Genomic DNA, 7477 nt, shown 5'->3' on the forward strand with positions numbered 1-7477 from the left:
TGGCTGCGATTTTCAAGACGACCTTTGCGAACCTGAATCCACACCTGCTACGTCCGAGACCAAACCGAGAGATTCAAGGTCTAACCAATGTCAACCACCATTATCAGCTGAAAATTATTACCACATTAGAGAGACGGGAAAACTCTCCTCCAGAAAATTTAGAACCACGGCCTACACGTACACGGTGAAGTTTAAAGATTTCAAGTCCGAAGTACCACTGGAGAAAGCAGAAGGCTTCGTCACCTATTTGTGGGATTCCTTGTTAACCACACTGAAAAGATTATAGCTTGACACTCTCCATTTATCACGACAGTTTGAAATCGCCCGTTTAAATCGAGTTTAGCAGCCCGGCAGAACTGATACCTTCCAAAGTCATTGACATGATTCAACACGTTCAGCAATCCAACGACCAATTTTACATCACCGATGGAAAAGCTACGCTTTACATGGCCCACGTTTCTCCTCCGAAAGGGGACGGACACAAAAAAGTGTTAATTCGTGGATGACCGTTGCAGCACCAATCACAACATCGTCCAAACTAACAACATTCAGGACAAGATGTGTTTAGCCTGAGCCTTCGTCTTGGGACGAACGTATGTCGACAAGAACGACACGGCAGATCGGAAAAGAGTCTGGAAAAGCATTCGACAATCGGACCGAGCCAAACAACGAAGTGAAACAACTCCTGTTACATCAAGCAAGCCTATCCAAAGACGCCACTTGTAGCATCCCTGTAATGCAAAAATTGCAAGAAGTCTTGGCTACACACTACACGTTGAAAGTGCACCCTCAAGAAGTGTGTGGAGATCTGTTGTTTCGAGGCGACGATTGCAAAGATGGAAAATACATTCACGTTTATCATCACAAAGAACACTTCGATCCCATTACCAGCATCACCGTATTCCTCGGATACAGTTATTATTGTGAGAAATGTGACTGTGGATATAACAATCGAGAGCAACACTTTCAGTGCGGATCGAAATGTGAATATTGTTTAGCCTCTACACCCTGTCTTGACGAAGGACAAAAGCGAATGCATTGCTCAGCTTGTCAGCGAACATTTGTCAACCTAACCTGTTACCATCAACATCTCAAGACGCAAGGTTCAAAGCGAGAAAGTGAATGTCAAATCCTGAGACTTTGCCCCACTTGTGGACAAAGCATACTTACCAATAGTACCGAGTCTCATATTTGTCAAGGAAAGAAACGATGTCACATTTGTTGCCAAATCGTGGACTTGGAACACAAACGTTACATTAAAAGGTGGCCGAGTGGTCTAAAGCGCTCACCTTTCCGTATCACTGCCATCTCACCTCTGTCTGCGTGGGATCGTGTCTCAGGTTCGGCTAACGTGGGTATGTGAGAAAGCCTGCCAGTAGCTTCTCTGGGGTCTGTGGTTCTTCCCGGGGTTTTCCAGGGTACTTCCTCCTCCAGATATACTGGCCGCCATGTATATCCTATCTTGTGCTGAAAATGGCATTAAACCCTACAACAACAGCAGCATTCAAAAATATCAGTCCAGATAGGAGGAGGACGATGATACGAAGAAAGGGAATTTCATCTTTTTCGGTTTCGAATGCATGCATGAGACCGGAATTCACATTCCTAATTTCTGCATGGCCCATCGAGCGTGCGAGAAACGCATCCAAGAACCTGTCTTTTCTTTTCATAACCCACACTGTTGCAATAATCCTGGAGGACGTGAAAAAATTTTTCGGGGACCTAGCCCACTGGCCGATTTGCCCAGTGGATCTTAAACCCCATTGACGAGACGTGGAGTCAAAAGGACATCGAACGTTACGGAGATTGTCATCGCTATGCCACGGTGATGGCACACATTTTCTCGGGATACGGTGGACAGTTTCTTCTGAAATACTACACGGAACAAGGCACCGAACGCCCGAAAGTCACTTTGAACGGAGCGAAAATCATTTCCAAGCAAGTGGGACAAGTACGGTTTAAAGATTCCATGAGCTGTTTAGCCATGCTTTTGAGTCGGATGCCTAAAACGTTTGGAATGAAAGAAATGTCAACAGGATATTTTCCACACTTTTTTCAGCACCGAAGCTAATCAACACGCCGTCCTGTCACATTTTCCTGATGCCTTCTACTACGACCCCGACAACATGCGCACAGAACAACGAGAAGCTTTCTGTGCTTGGTACCAAACTCGCGCTTCGGACCCCTTCGACTTTCAGGAAGAAATATTAAAGTATTGTCTTTCCGACGTGGACCTTTTACGCCGCTGCTGTGGAAAATTTCGAGAACGGAGGGATCTATCCATTGAAAGAAGCCTGTACCGTCGCCAAAACGTGCACCTTTGACAAGACCAAGTCCTATTCCTTCATGCCCTAGAACACCATGGCTGTCATACGCCCTCAAACGACGAAAGTGAACTTAAAACGTCCATTGAAAAATGTGACCTTTAAATCCGTGTTAGCCACAGTGAAAGAAGAAGAAGCACCCGACACCGAGAAAACAACACAGTTAAGGACAGCAACAGTACTGTCGTCAACATCGACACAACCAAAAAGCCATTCCGGGAGGATACATGTGAGACTGTGCCTAGTGTAGAGACTCCCATAAACGTTACAAATTGTCCCTAGAACACCACATTTTCCTCAAACTTAGAGTATAGTGACGTAGTTGTATAGCATTTTAATCGTTTTGCTTCTCATGTTAGCCATGTCCTCAACCATTTGTCTTTTATGTATTTTTGTATTTCGTGTATTTAACTTGGAATAAATGCGTCCTGAAAATAATAAAAACTCTTGACTATGTTAGTTTCAAAATTCTAAACATACGCGCTATGGCTACATCTTATTCTTCTATCTCTTCTTCGACTTTCAAAAGCCATCAACGAAAAGTTATATCGTTCCAGTTGGGAGGCTCTGTATCTTCATCATTCCTTCAACATGTTAATTACTGGACCGAGTGATTCAGACGAAACCGAATTTGTCAAACTTTTGTATGAACACAAAAATCATATAATCGATAGTCCACCTCAACGCATCGTATGGTGTTGCAATGAGTGGCAATCGGCTTACATTCTTCTTCGAGAAAGTCAAAGACTCCATCCATCGTTTTTGTGGAAGGCATTCCTCGCGAAGGCGATGGAATCGTGTCTGACACCAGTCAGACACATCTGGTCATCTTAGACATGTTAGGAGAAGACAAAGAAGAAATTGAACTTTGGTTACACGCAAGAGGCATCATCGTAATGCCAGTGTCATTTACATCACCCAATTTTTTTTCAACAATGTAAAGCCCATCTACCATCAGTCTCAATGCTCATTAGGTGGTTTTGTGTAAGAGTCCCATATATAAATCTCAAGTTTAAGTGTTAGCCAAACAGTCAGGAAGAAGTACTTGGCTGACTCATGCGTACGGCGGTGCCACTCAAACACCTCACGCATATTTACTCGTCGATTTAAAACTCATCACACTCGATTATTTGTGATTTTGTACCCGTCTGTTTCACAAACGGTGCCAAAACGGAGGGCCTGTCGTGTACGCGTCCCCGTCAGTGTGAAAAAAACTACAAAAACCTCAGACACTTCTAGTCTGTCTCACACATTGTCAACATGACATCCATTCAGTCTTATCTTCCAGTCAAATTGATCCGAGCCCTATACGGTATCAATGGCGAACGAATACGTGCTCGTGTCTTAGAAGCCAGGTTCAAAGAAGTCTTACGATGGTTTATGGTGACAGCACGTCAATTACTGCAAGGCATCATTCACATCCCTCATCAAGCCAAACGCGTTTTTGACAAACACAAAGTAGCCTTGTCGCAACTGGCAGATCCAAGAATCGACACTCAACCAAAAAGCATTTTGAAACCTGGAGGTAGCGGTTTTCTAGGAGATGTCATCATTCACTCCCTCTTAAAATGGTATCCTGACGCCCCTGCAGGCACCCCCAAGATAAAAGCCTTTCCCAAACAAAAACGTTCCAAGAAGAAAAAGAGCAGTGATATCAAGACTAGGTCACATCCCCAGAAAAAAAGTCCCTAGATAAGTCCCAAGAAAACAGCTTCTACCACCAAGAGAGGCAGTGCTGCCAGGACGCAACCATATTTCCCCAAACCGTAACCTACGGAGACCGTGTCTCCAGCATCAGCAGCAGTGACAGTTTCTTCCACTTCGCCGTTGCTGGTGATGCCAGAAAAAAACCGATTTGACACGCCTCTTTCCGAATTTGACAAAAGAATGGAAACCTGCTTCGAAAGGAACTTCTCCTCCGTCGTCGGTAACCACCTCCTCCTCATCTTTAGCCGCAACGGCAGCCACTTAAAAGTACCTTTTCCTAAAATCAAAGTTCATGAGATATCGGGAGTGTTACAGAGTTTACCGGATTCATCGAATCAAGAACTGTCACGATTTAGTCCGTTGCGAAACCATTCAAAGTCGGGTGATGCATGTCTTGAAGACAATACTACTTACCTACAATCAGTGGCGACCTATTCCAGTATAAAAAGACCTGTGGCAGACGATTTGCATCAGTGTTCTTGTGCTCCTGAAAGGAAAAATATGTCACCTCCGAAAAGTGGATAATCGCCGTTCTCATGTCAAAAAGGAAAATGTAAAGTACAGTCTAATTGTTTAGCCGAACATCCGAAAAAATACATAGCCAAACATCGACACGTTCGTCGTCAGCCAAAGAAAATACACATACAGAAAAAGAAAAAGGGGTTCCTGCAAAAGGGATGATTTATTCATGTCCCAACGCTGATGAGGACTAAAGAAATAATATAAAAGGACATGTGCCAGGTAATCGACTTCAGTGTATAATTTTTCTCCTGAAAGATAAAAATGTCGAAAAAAATGTCACCCCCAAGAAGCCATCATTCTTCACCCAAAAAAGGAAAAAGTAAAGGACTATCTTCTCGTTTAGCTAAACATTGGGACCTCTTGTCGGTCCTGTCCAAATCAATTTAACCCATGCGAAAACAACTCATTTGAACAGTCTAGACAGACATCATCGATACCGTGTGCTAATGTTGCCTGAATGTCTTGAAAGGAACGATATGTCTAAACACCAGAAAGAACGATTAGCCAAGCATCAATACGTTCTTCGCCATATGGATTAAAAGAAAATCCCCATCCGTCAAAACAAAATGATGTTCTTAAAACGCGGAGGACTTTTTTCCCGCACTCATAGGACTCTTGATCAAAGGAATGACTGGAGCACTGCTCGGAGGAATCGTTGGATGACTCGTACAGAGCGACTCGGGTAGATAAAGAGAAAGAACAAGATAAAAAGGACCTAATTTGTGGAAAGACCTCATGCGTGTAATTTGGAATCTCATGGAAGGACGAATGCTGATTTTAGTACCCTACAAACAGTAGATGGAATTCCATCGTTGCAAGAACAAGGCACCCCTCATTTACCTGCAAATTCTCATCTGACCAAGAAGTCACAGTTACAGCATGAATTGAAACCGTTGATGGATCGCAGCGATTTGTCAGAAACGGAAAAATCGCAAAGGTACGACCATGTTAAACATCTTCAACTCTTTCAACAGAAAGCTTTAGACGAAACAGCTAAACCAATTGTGAAAGATTTCAAGGCCATGATGAAAAGTCAATTGCCACCACCATCCCCAGTGACCAAGACAGACACAGCCACACGGATGCCAGAGGAAGAAGATGCACGAGAAGTATTTCGCAAACCGTCGGTTCCCATCCCTAGTAAGATTTCAGCATCCTTGTTGAATCTTCCCCGACTCCCCAACATAAAGAACTCAAAGCTTGGGTTAAAAAGATGATGTCCACTCCACCATCGACAGAACTGAAAAAGAAAGAAGTAAAGCCAGAAGAGGAAAAAGAATGCAAAAATACAATCCCTTTGCCACCACCACCACTACCACTACCACCACCATCGACTTGTACTCCCATGCCACGCCAAGCCGTTTCCAAACCACCTCACCAAAACAAGAGTAGCATCAGTGAACAGTGGGTGACTTATTGAAGAGAGAATCCTAATGGAGAATCTTTTATTCAGCATTTAAAACGATCCATCCAATCCTGAAGGTTACGGAGGAGTTTACAAACTGTATCGTGCTGCCAAAACGCGACTGAAAAGTGTACGTTTACCCCACGTACACATTACACAAACGCATTCGGCGAAAATTTACCAGAAGTATCACCAAAGTGGAGGGCATCGATCATCAATGGCAAGCCAATTTAGCTGATGTCTCTCACTAAGCCACCTACAATCGCGGCTACAAGTATTTGTTTTGTGACATCGAATTCTTGTCCAAATTTCCCTGGGTCGTTCATTTGACTTCCAGAGCGACCTCTGAGTTACTGCGAGTCTTAAAACTGGTGTTGCAACAACATGGTCCTCACCCCTTCCGATGGCAAACCGACAAAGTCACCGCATTTCTGAGCTAAAAAGAATTGAACGTTTTTAACTCACCTTCAGAGAATGCATGTGGAAATATTTTATGCATCAACACACTCTGAATTACATCGACGTCTTACCGCGCCTGGTCAAAACTTGCAACCAATCTTACCATCGGAACATCGGATGCGCCCCCGACGAAGTGACTCCAGACAAGGAAGTGATCGTGTTTGAACGCCTGTTTGGTACGTCTCCTACTACTGTCCCCAAGAAACCTGGACTGCTGATGACGGGGGATTGGGTGCGCATTGGCAAAACAAAACGCACTTTCGACAAAGGTTACTTACCCAACTAGACCACCGAATTGTTTCGTGTCACTGGACGAGTGCGTGGCCGTCATCATCCCGTCTATAAATTAGAAGACATGAACGGTGAAGTGCTAAAAGGAACTTTCTACTTGCCCGAGTTACGAGTGACCAAAAAAGAAGACGAGGTGCACGACATCGAAAGTGTTCTCGATCGAATAACCCGCAAAGTTGGCTTACGTTTTGTCAAAGAAGTGAAATTGGGTATGAAAGGATATCCTCCAAGTTTTGTTTCTTGGATCGACGCTTCTCAAGTCATCGACTAAAAAAAGAAGTAACCATCATGCCGTTCAACACAGCATCAGCTTCATCGAGTTCTTCTCTTTCTCAAGATCCGAAAAAGCATACTAAACGATGCCCACGTGCATTTACATTGTGTCAGGCAAAATCTAATGCGAAAGCCACAAGAGATGAAAAATATGGACTGATTAAGTTGGCACAAGACGCCATAGAAGAGGTCGTTAGAGAAGAAATAAAATAGGAGTAAGAAGTGTGGACAGAAACAGCAACAGCAACAACAGCAGCAGGAGCAAGAACGAGGATTCGTAGACTGCCGTGTGAACACCAAGGAGTTCTCTTTTTCTTTCCGTAGAAACAGGCTGTATCCAGTAAGAAAACCTTCAGCAAGATCTGGCAATCCTTGCTGACGTAAAAACATTTCCAAAACTCAAAAACAAAACAGCCCCCCTTATCTCTAGAAAAGAAATACTACTCTATTGCCAAAACTATTTTTGCTGGAATGGTTGTGTGTGTGTGTGTGTGTG

This window comes from Sinohyriopsis cumingii, chromosome 19, assembly GCF_028554795.1.
Source record: "Sinohyriopsis cumingii isolate HCF-2022 chromosome 19, ASM2855479v2, whole genome shotgun sequence".
Classification (NCBI taxonomy): Eukaryota; Metazoa; Mollusca; class Bivalvia; order Unionida; family Unionidae; genus Sinohyriopsis; species Sinohyriopsis cumingii.